Genomic DNA, 12,602 nt, shown 5'->3' on the forward strand with positions numbered 1-12,602 from the left:
TAGAGCACACACATCGACACCCATTGTCAAGCCTCAGATAGAGAAGGATGATGAGATCCATGTTCTGACAGAGCCAGTAGAACTAGCTCAGTGCTTCAGGATGCCTTAGTCCGCATGGTTGGTCTCATGAAGAGTATGGCTTAGGTAGGTGTGTTCCCTGTGGAACCTGCCATTTCTAATTCCTGGGGAAGAGTTCAGACTCCCACTACTCATACTCCGGAGCAGATGGATCCTGGCTATTAGACCCCCAACAGTTCTACCAGTTGGGGTGCTTCAGCCTATTGTTGCTACACAGTCGGGGGACAAATTCGCGATGTCAGCTGATGAGCTGAAGAGGTGGGATAGGTTCACCAAGTTGTGTCCCCCTCACTTTAGTGGTACACCTTTTGAGATGCCCCATGACCTTTTGGACTATTTCCATGAGATCTTGCACAACATAGGTATAGTGGAGTCGAACAGAGTTGATTTCACCATATTCCAGATACCAGGTTTTGTCAAGAGGCGGTGGCAGGTGTATGAGCAAGGCAGGCCAGCAGGGTCACCTCCTCTCACATGGGTTCAGTTCTCTTTGTTGTTCTTGGAGAAATTTATTCCCTTTACTCATAGAGATGAGTTACGCAGTTAGTTCGAACACTTTCAGTAGTGTAGCATGACCGTTACTCAGTATGAGACTAGGTTTGTGGATCTATCACGCCATGCAGCTATCCTAATCCCTACTGAGAGGGAGAAGGTGCGAAGGCTCATATATGGACTTACACATGGCATCAAACTTCAGATGGCCAGAGAGACCAAGTCTGAGATTTCTTTTACTCGAATAGCGGAGATCACTAGGAGGATCGTGCGCATCAGAGGTCAGGCAAGGGAGGCAACCCCTAACAAGAGGCCCCATCATTTTGGAGGCCACCCTATCAGGCCGGTTCAGTTAGCTCTACAAGACACCCATGGTACTTCAGGCAGCCACATTGCTTAGGGACCTCGTCCCGAGCTGCTAGCATATAGTGCACCTCCAGCTCCAGTTAGTTCACCTACGATATAGAGTCACCAAGGTTGTTATGGAGGTTGACAGTGGCACTCCCAAGTTCACAAGTCACGTCAGCCAAGGGCTTGTTATACATGTGGGGATCTGAGAAATGTAGCAAAGTTTTGACCCAGGTTATAGAGCAGTTTGCCACAGTAGGGTACTCGTGCCAGGATTGTGACACAGATAGCCCCACCACCCGCACAACCAGCTACAGGCAGGGGTCAGGTATCCCAATGTGGCGGCCAGTCAATTAGAAGTGGAGGTTAGTCAGGGAGAGGTTGTCCTAGAAATAGAGGATAGGTTAGTGAGGCTCAATCCCATTGTTATGCATTTCTAGCTAGACTTGAGGAAGAGTCGTCCGATGCAGTTATTACAAGTATTATCTCAGTATGTCATAGAGATGCTTCCATGTTGTTTGATCCGAGTTCTACATATTCTTATGTGTCTTCATACATTGCTTCGCATTTGAGAATGCCTTGTGATTTTCTTGATGTTTTTGTTTCTGTGTCTACACCGGTTGAAGATTCTATAGTAGTTGATCGTATGTATCAGTCTTGTGTTATTATATTAATTGTTTTGATATTGTAGTTGATCTTTTGTTGTTGAACATGGTGGATCTTAGGTCATTCTTTCTATGCATTGGTTGTCCCCATATCGAGCTATCTTGGATTGTCATGCCAAGACTATGACTTTAGCCCTGTTAGAGTTGCCTAGATTAGAGTGGAGAGGGACTCTCAGTCACTCCACTAACAGGGTGGTTTCATATTTGAATGCTCGGTGTTTAGTCGAGAAGGGGTGTTTGGCGTATTTGGCTTATATCTACGATTCTAGTACATAGGTTCCTTTTATGGCTTAAGTATCATTTGTGAGTGCGTTTCCTACATATTTTCCAAGTATGTCACCCGATAGGGATATCGTCTTTTGCATTGATTTGGTTTTGGGAACTCAGCCTATTTCTATTCCACAGTACTGTATGGCTTCATGTGAGTTGAAAGAATTGAAGGATCAGTTACAAGATTTGCTTGACAAGTTCATTAGACCGAGTGTTTCACCTTGGGGTGCGTCGGTGTTGTTTGTTAAGAAAAAGGATGGATCGATGAGGATGTGCATAGATAATCGGCAGTTGAACAGGGTCACTATCAGGAACAAGTATACGTTTCCTAGGGTTGATGATTTATTCGACCAGCTTCAGGGTGCCAAGGTGTTTTCCAATATTGATTTGAGATCGGGCTACCATCAAGTGAAGATTAGGGCATAAGATGTCCCCAAGATAGCTTTTTGGACTCGGTAAAGTCCTTACAAATTCTTAGTGATGTAATTTGTCTTGACTTTGGATTCCTTCATGATTGTCTTCATTGATGATATTCTAGTTAACTCTCGCATTAGAGAGGAGCATGAGCAGCACCTGCAGATTGTACTTCAGACCTTGAAGGATTGCCAGTTATATGCCTGGTATTCGAAGTGTGAGTTCTGATTAGAATCAGTTACCTTTTTGGGTCATGTTGTGTCTTCCGAGGGATCAAGGTGGATCATAATAAGATAGAGGCAGTTCAGAACTTGCCTAGACCTACTTCAACTATAGAGAATCAGAGCTTCTTGGGCTTGGGGGGTTACTATCACCGATTCTTGGAGGGGTTTTCATCTATATCATCCTCATTTACTAAGTTGACTCCGAAGGGCGTTCTTTTCAGATGGTATGACGAATGTGAGGAGAGCTTTCAGAGGCTCAAGACTGCCTTGACTTCAACCCCAATGTTGGTGTTGCTCAAAGTTCAGGATCTTACATTGTGTATTGTGATGCATCACGTATTGGACTTGGCACGGTATTGATGGAGGATGGTGGGGTGATTGCCTTCGCGTCTCGTCAATTGAAGGTCCATGAGAAGAACTACCTTATGCTTGATTTGGAGCTAGTAGCCATTGTTAATGCGCTCAATATTACACGATCCCAGCTTAATCTCTTAGGCTTTTACTCAGATTTCAAAGCTCCAAATAGATCGAATTACTTCCACAACATCTACATACCTCGGAATCACTCATACAAGGCATAAAATACACAATAAGTGCAAAACACTACCAATTAAAGCACAAAACAAGTAAAGTGCAGTGAATTAGAGTGTAATAAGCAACTATAACATGAGATTATAGCATACCATCAACACTTCACACTTAATGACGAGCGCAAAACACACACTAAAATATGCTCGCTAGTCGAATATAGTAAATTAAAATATCGTATCCACAGGGATTCGAGTTAAACAATATTATCATAGTTTGTTGCTAGATTGCTATCCAAGATGATAAACAATTTAGGGTTATGTGATTAAAACTTAATTTAACTAAGAATCTATACTATTGGCTAATGACAATCAACGCAAGTATTAAGCAAAGGAAGGTATCAATTGGGAGAAGATAGGGTCTATATTAGGTAATTCACTTTTAATGTTCAAGTGAGTCTCTCGAATTCATTTGATTATTAGTTCAATTGATTAGTATAAACTCCTCTCTCGATTAAGTCTCAACCTCACAAGATGAACTAATTTTAAGAACGTGAAGATATGCAAGAATTCGTAGTGGATTGGTCTTTAGGAGAACCTCTCTCGATTATCCACCTAACTAAGTTTAATCAACAATTCAACTAGCCTCTTCCGATTACTAAGAAGAATTAATGACTTCAACCAACAAAATATAATGCAACAATATCACAAGTTATGCCTCTCTCGATTACATTAACAAGTGAATATAGATGCAATAGTTAAAACATCCAAAATGATTCAATACATAAAACTAGAGTTACTTATCCAAAAACAAGTATCAATACACCAAATCCATCAAACCCCAAAGAGAACTACTCCATGGATATGGAGTAATTCATCATAACAATGTTTAAGTTAAAGGAAAACATAAAACAATCCAAACCCTTGTCTTGAGTGAGGATCGAATGATGAAATCCTTGAGCTTTTTCGTCTCCACCTCCTCCTTGGCTTACTTAGGTCTAACATGTGTCAAAAGTCCATAAAATGCCATTTTTACATGTATTTATACTAAGTAGGGTCGGGCCCAGACGAAAACATATTTTCATGTGTGAAATAGGAAATTTATCTGTAAAAATTGCACAGGCGCGTCGCCCCATGCGGGGCGGTGAGGAGAAATCCAGAGGGCTTGTTCTGACAGGCAGCAGGAATTTTGGGTAGCATCGGCGCCCCACGCGCCGTGGCTGTGGTGAATTCTCAGAGTAATTTGTTTTGCTTGCTTTTTGATATCCAGGCGCGGTCCTTGACCCTCGAACACGATCCCGTCTTAATTCCTTAAGCTTTTACTCATACTTCAAAGCTCCAAATCACTCGAATGAGCTCCATAACATTTACATAACTGAGAATCCTCCTACAAGGCATAAAATACAAAATTAGTGCAGAACAATAGCAATTAAAGCTCAAACTTAATTAAAGTGTAGTAAATTTGAGTGCAGTAAGCGACTAAAACATGAGATTATAGCCTACTATCACTTAAACCATTGCTCGTCCTCGAGCAATCGAACTACACTTCATATAAACACGACCTTTTTCAACAACTCTCATAACTCATCACACCAAGAAAATTTAAAATAGATTAAGTACACTACCGTAACATCCTTGCTTCAAATTTTGACTCAAAAGAACCACACATTTTTCACAACCCGTTCACTTACTCTAACACAGAGGTCAACAACATTACCTTTCCTTCATAAATTAAGTGCCCTCACACAACAATAGAGAGTAGTTCCACACACAATAGAGATTAAGAACAATTAAGAACTCAAGATAGAAAGAATTCACTCACTCTCAGAAACAACATTCATGTGCCACAAAAGACGTACCATAAGCTTGCCCGTAGTGTACTACTCTTCTAATTGAGCACATTCAGTCAAGGATCGAGTATGACTTTATTTGGTAGGAGTGTAAGCCGCGGGATGGGTAGGATGCATTTGGATATAAGAGTGACTCCACCTCCCTAAGCACTTTTAATACATACAATTAACCATTCAAAATCCCACACTTATGTTCGACCATAACTCCACATTTACATCAATATATATTAACTCCCTACTTCTTCAAGCACAATTACATCAAGAGTTACCACTATCAAAGAATATTTTGCACAATAATACAACATTTCTTTTTCTTTTCTTTTTCAATTCAAGTGGCTCTTACTTTTTTTCAAAATAGTGCACCTTTCTCTGTATTTCAATAGTTCCACTCAAGAGCCAAACCAACTACCCAACACTTTAACTTTTATAAAGTTCATCACAAATTCAAGTGCTCACGAACGGTACAATGTTCAAATAGATGGTCAATTCAAACTAATGGGTAAGGCTTGTAATGTGGTTACCAAAGAAACAGGATTACAAGATCAAAGGGGTTAACTACAATACACAACAATTAGGTGGGTAAAAGTATATAACTGGCTTAACAAGAAAATGCCTATATCACTTCCAAGACTAAACAAAACTACCATTTCGCTTTGCAAATACACGGGGCAAGTTCTAGACATCAAATACAATGCACAGAATAATACAAAACCTCACACACACTTGGCACATAACTCACTCAGGATCAGACTCATCAAGACACTCTAGTCAAAGCAGTTAAGTAAAGTTAAGATCACACAATTTAAGGTACTTATACAAAAGTCAAAAACTGAGCCTAAGCGTCACAACTAAAGCAGTCACTATTCTCAACGCATAATAAAGTCAAGAGATATTGCTTTCATTTCAAATCATAGCACAAGGTTTCCTACTCCTAAAAAAAATAAAAACTAGCTACACTAGGTTCAAATAAAACCCTTGAAAAAGAATAGCGGCACAAAGAAAAACCAAGGGGGAATTTTTACACTACCTAACAAAAGAAAATCTTTTTGACTTTTTTTTTCCGACTTTAATCCCTCAAGAAACCCGTCGAATGATATCCATCGCCGGAAAAAATCAAAATGTTTTCAATTCTTATGGTTTTTTCAATTTTCCAACTACTACAACTAACAAAACTAACATAAAACCTCATACACACATGGCATATAACTCACTCAAGATTGAATTATTAACACACTCTAGTCAAAGCAGTTAAGCAAAGTTAAGATCATACAATTTAAGGTACTTATGCAAGAGTAAAAACCTGATCCTAAGCATCACAACTAAAGCACTTACTATTCTCAAGGTATAATAAAGTTAAGAGATGTTGCCTTCAATTCAATTTATAGCACAAAGTTTCCTACTCCTAAAAGAAAGTAAAAACTAACTACACCCGGTTCAAATAAAACTCTTGAAAAAGAACCACGGCACAAAGAAAACCAAGGGAAAATTATTACACTACCTAACAAAAGAAATTCTTTTTTTTCTTTTTCTTTCGACTTTAATCCCTCAAGTAACCCGTCAAATGATATCCATCATCGGGAAAAATCAAAAAAATTTCAATTTTTATGGTTTTTTTCAAAACATTATTTTTCTATCTCTAACTACTAAAACTAACAAAAAGAAAACTAATATACATATATACATACAAATATCCCCCACCCCACACATTAAGTTGTTGTATGTCCCCACTATACACAATTAAAAAGCATAAGATAAAGAAAACTTCCCTGAACATCTAGTCGGGGTCTAAGTCGAAATCGGGCTCCATTCCTCATGCCCGAACTAATGCACATGTTACAACCCAAATTCGCATACCATAGATCGTGCCGTAAGTTAGTCGACGTAAATCCAAGAAGAGATTATCTTTGAGATGATAAGAAGTTAATCCTATTGGTCTTAAACGATACAAGGGTGTATAAGAGTGGTTAACAAGTATTTGAAGTTAAACGAATCAAGGATGTTGTAACCCGTATTTTCGAGTAATACTAGATGTGATTAATTGTCCCAAGAGGTCTTCTTTTAATGTATTTGAATTATATAATATCCGCATCATAAGTCTTGAAGTCAAGCGAGTTATGAAACAAAAGTCGATAAAAGTTGTCGCAACTTAGGTTTATAATTTTACTTAAACTTTAGGTCAAATGTTACTGAATTTTTCTCCCAATGTGCTTGGAATTATGGTGTGATCTACCTATAAAATTGAATATCTATGAGTCTAGTTTCCAACGCATTAAACCGTTCATCGATACGATCTCGGAATAGAGAGATATTCGCATTTTCGCGAGAGTGCGCCAAGCTGCTCTCTATGGGGCCCACAAAGGCGGTTTAAGACATATGGACATATATAAGATACCTCAACCCCGTTTTAAGTCATTATTTTTCAGTATATTCAGACCTTATAACCCTAAAAACAGTCTCTCAAGGTTCTCTCATGATCCAAGACCCAAACAAAGGGCAAACAACACAAATCAAATGTCGGGAATCCCGTGGCGCTAGTAAGTTTCTTGTTCTTCTTGTTGTTGCTGATTTTTGTGTTGTTCCAGCTCGTGTGGGAGGTTGTTTTAAGTGTTTTATGTCCTGTAAATACACCTTCAAGTTTTTAATATCAACCCTAGGTGATTTCAAGTCTTCTAAAGTAATTCTAGTGCCGAAAAACCCGAATTAATTGCTAGTTTCGCTTCCTTGTTCTTGTGGCAGAATTGAAGGGATATTTCGTGGAAAATTAAGGTCAAATTGGAGTTGTTCTTTCTGTTTAAAGGTAAGGAACCTCTTACTCTATATATATTTAAGATTATCCAAGTTGCAGCTAAGTCGTTGAAGCTAGAACTTGTGAAATATATATCGAAAGGCTTGGTAGTAATGTTGTTGGTTGGTGGACTGTTTTGGAGGCTCAATATGATTATTAATGATGTTGTTTGGGCTGTTTGGTGATTGTATTGACTTGTGGGAAGTCATATAAATAGGGGAGGTGCTGTCCGTTTCATCGTAAAATAGGTTGTGGTCGATACATAATAGTTACGACGCTTAAACGATAATGATAGTGTCATTTGTCTTATTATAGACTAAGGAGTCGTGACATTTGCATAGCTTGAGGTTGGGTAGTATATACAAGGTATGTGAGGCTATCCCCTTCATTCTTTTGCACGACTCCGATTGTACATAATGTAATGAACGAGCTCCCAAAGATACTCTACTCTTAGAAGCTAGCAGTACTTACATTGCTGTCCTTCTTATGAAACGATTGATATTGATGTTACTTCTCTTATTCTTATATTATCAATGTTGTTGGTAGTTCCTGATTCTTATAAGATTCTTGATGAAGAGTTAATCCTAATAACGTGTACGAAGGATACCAACCTTATGTCACTCCAAAAGGTTCAAAATGTGATTCCAATGAGTCCAGCATGCATCATATATATGTATCTATTTTACTCTACCGAGCCGCGCTATAGTCGGCCGGGTACGGCACCTATTGTGCAACCACTGATCAGTTGGGTTTTACCGAGCTCCACGTGGCCGGGTACGATTCTACCGAGCCCTATGATGGCCGGGTACGTTTTACCGAGCCTATTATGGCCGGGTACGATATGATGATGGTGATGCCCACAAAGGCATATGTTTTAAAAGTTTATGTATATATATGTATGTATCATGTATTTCATGTCAGTAGCCCTCAGAGGTACCCAGATGTCACAGGTTGTATATTCTCTATCCCTATTTACATTACTGTTCTTACTTATGCTTTCTTGCCTCACATACTCAGTACTTTATTCGTACTGACGTCCTTTTTATTTGTGGACGCTGCATGTCGTGCTGCAGGTCCTGATAGACAGGTAGACGTAGCTCCCCCACCACAGTAGGCTGTCCAGTTCAGCGGTTATTGGCGAGATCCCTTCTCCGGACTTGCCGTGGTCTTGGTATGCATTTTTGTTATAGACATTATGGGTATGTCGGGGCCCTGTTCCGGCAATGTTGTAGCACTTATGTTCCTTTAGAGGCTCATAGACAGGTGTCGACTTATGTATGGTTTAGAATGCCTTTTCGGCTGATTTTTGTTGTATAGTCTTTCATGGCATCATGATAGCTCGTACCTTATATATAGTTTCTTGACAGTCTTGTCATCCCATGTTATGTATGTTCATGACATTATCTTTCATTATTGGATGTTCATGATCCATGTCTACTATTTATATTGATCTTGTCGGATCTTAAAGATAATAAGGAAGGTTAGATAAAATGTACGTTGGTGCTCGGTAAGTATGGCCCGGGTGCTACACGGCTGAAGATTATGCGAAGTTGTATATCAAGGAGATTGTTAGGCTTCATGGTGTGCCGGTATCTATTATATCAGACCGAGGAGCTCAATTTACGGCTAACTTTTGGAGGTCTTTTCAGAAGGGTTTAGGCACACAAGTAAATCTCAGCACTGCATTCCATCCGCAGACTGACGGACAGGCTGAACGTACCATCCAGATGCTTGAAGATATGCTACGAGCATGTGTTCTAGATTTCAAGGGGAATTGGGATGACCATCTGGCACTTATAGAATTTGCCTACAATAATAGCTACCATTCCAGTATTAAAATGGCCTCGTATGAGGCACTGTACGGGAGGAGATGTAGATCACCAGTTGGATGGTTCGAAGTCGGTGAGACAGAATTATATGGGCCAGATTTGATTCACCAAGCCATTGAGAAGGTGAAAGTGATACAAGAGCGACTGAGGACGGCACAAAGCAGGCAAAAGTCTTATTCCGACGTCCGACGTCGTGATCTGGAATTTGAGGTTGGTGATTGGGTTTTCCTGAAGATCTCGCCGATGAAGGGTGTTATGCGTTTTGGGAAGAAGGGTAAGTTGAGTCCGCGGTATATTGGGCCGTACAAAATTCTTCGACGAATTGGACAGGTTGCTTACGAGTTAGAATTGCCATCTGAATTGGAATTTGTCCACCCGGTATTCCATGTATCTATGTTGAGGAAATGTATTGGAGACCCTTCTCGGGTCGTCCCTATCAAAGATGTACAAGTTACAAAGGATCTATCATATGATGAAGTGCCAGTGGCTATATTAGATCGACAAGTCCGCAAGCTGAGAACAAAGGATGTAGCTTCCGTGAAAGTATTATGGAGGAAAAAGAATATAGAAGAAATGACATGGGAAGCAGAAGAGGAGATGAAGTCTAAATACCCTTACCTATTCCAGAGTGAAGATAACGAGGATGCCGGGGGAAAGAAGGACGCATTATAAGGTGAAACGGCTCTATGAGGTAAGCAATAGCTTGTGAATACTCTTTTTTTAATACAAAATGGTAATATGCAGATAATGTACATATCCATAATGCTTTGTATAGTCTTGTTAGGCCATAGGTTAGGTTTAACTGCTTGCAAGTTTGGCTAGTGTCCATTTTATAGGGGAAACTCAACCGGAAATCTCCGTCGGAATCCACAATGAGTTAGACACCCCATAAACCCTTACATTCGAGGACGAATGTTCCTAAGGGGGAGAGGGTGTTACAACCCAAATTCGCATACCATAGATCACGCCATAAGTTAGTCGACGTAAATCCAAGAAGAGATTATCTTTGAGATGATAAGAAGTTAATCCTATTGGTCTTAAACGATACAAGGGTGTATAAGAGTGGTTAACAAGTATTTGAAGTTAAACGAATCAAGGATGTTGTAACCCGTATTTTCGAGTAATACTAGAGGTGATTAATTGTCCCAAGAGGTCTTGTTTTAATGTATTTGAATCATTTAATATCCGCATCATAAGTCTTGAAGTCAAGCGAGTTATGAAACAAAAGTCGTTAAAAGTTGTCGCAACTTAGGTTTATAATTTTACTTAAACTTTAGGTCAAATGTTACTGCATTTTTCTCCCAATGTGCTTGGAATTATGGTGTGATCTACCTATAAAATTGAAGATCTATGAGTCTAGTTTCCAACGCATTAAACCGTTTGTCGATACAATCTCGGAATAGAGAGATATTCGCGTTTTCACGAGAGTGCGCCAAGCTGCTCTCTATGGGGCCCACAAAGGCGGTTTAAGACATATGGACATATATAAGATACCTCAACCCCGTTTTAAGTCATTATTTTTCAGTATATTCAGACCTTATAACCCTAAAAACAGTCTCTCAAGGTTCTCTCATGATCCAAGACCCAAACAAAGGGCAAACAACACAAATCAAATGTCGGGAATCCCGTGGCGCTAGTAAGTTTCTTATTCTTCTTGTTGTTGCTGATTTTTGTGTTTTTCCAGCTCGTGTGGGAGGTTGTTTTAAGTGTTTTATGTCCTGTAAATACACCTTCAAGTTTTTATTATCAACCCTAGGTGATTTCAAGTCTTCTAAAGTAATTCTAGTGCCGAAAAACCCGAATTAATTGCTAGTTTCACTTCCTTGTTCTTGTGGTAGAATTGAAGGGATATTTCGTGGAAAATTAAGGTCAAATTGGAGTTGTTCTTTCTGTTTAAAGGTAAGGAACCTCTTACTCTATATATATTTAAGATTATCCAAGTTGCAGCTAAGTCGTTGAAGCTAGAACTTGTGAAATATATATCGAAAGGCTTGGTAGTAATGTTGTTGGTCGGTGGACTGTTTTGGAGGCTCAATATGATTATTAATGATGTTGTTTGGGCTGTTTGGTGATTGTATTGACTTGTGGGAAGTCATATAAACAGGGGAGGTGCTGTCCGTTTCATCGTAAAATAGGTTGTGGTCGATACATAATAGTTACGACGCTTAAACGATAATGATAGTGTCATTTGTCTTATTATAGACTAAGGAGTCATGACATTTGCATAACTTGAGGTTGGGAAGTATATACAAGGTATGTGAGGCTATCCCCTTCATTCTTTTGCACGACTCCGATTGTACATAATTTAATGAACGAGCTCCCAAAGATACTCTACTCTTAGAAGCTAGCAGTACTTACATTGCTGCCCTTCTTATGAAACGATTGATATTGATGTTACTTCTCTTATTCTTATATTATCAATGTTGTTGGTAGTTCCTGATTCTTATAAGATTCTTGATGAAGAGTTAATCCTAATAACGTGTACGAAGGATACCAACCTTATGTCACTCCGAAAGGTTCAAAATGTGATTCCAATGAGTCCAGCATGCATCATATATATGTATCTATTTTACTCTACCGAGCCGCGCTATAGTTGGCCGGGTACGGAACCTATTGTGCAACCACTGATCAGTTGGGTTTTACCGAGCTCCACATGGCCGGGTACGATTCTACCGAGCCCTATGATGGCCGGGTACGTTTTACCGAGCCTATTATGGCCGGGTACGATATGATGATGGTGATGCCCACAAAGGCGTATGTTTTAAAAGTTTATGTATATATATGTATGTATCATGTATTTCATGTCAGTAGCCCTCAGAGGTACCCAGATGTCACAGGTTGTATATTCTCTATCCCTGTTTACATTACTGTTCTTACTTATGCTTTCTTGCCTCACATACTCAGTACTTTATTCGTACTGACGTCCTTTTTATTTGTGGACGCTGCATGTCGTGCTGCAGGTCCTGATAGACAGGTAGACGTAGCTCCCCCACCACAGTAGGCTGTCCAGTTCAGCGGTTATTGGCGAGATCCCTCCTCCGGACTTGCCGTGGTCTTGGTATGCATTTTTGTTATAGACATTATGGGTATGTCGGTGCCCTGTTCCGGCAATGTTGTAGC

This window comes from Nicotiana tomentosiformis, chromosome 2 (assembly GCF_000390325.3).
Source record: "Nicotiana tomentosiformis chromosome 2, ASM39032v3, whole genome shotgun sequence".
Classification (NCBI taxonomy): Eukaryota; Viridiplantae; Streptophyta; class Magnoliopsida; order Solanales; family Solanaceae; genus Nicotiana; species Nicotiana tomentosiformis.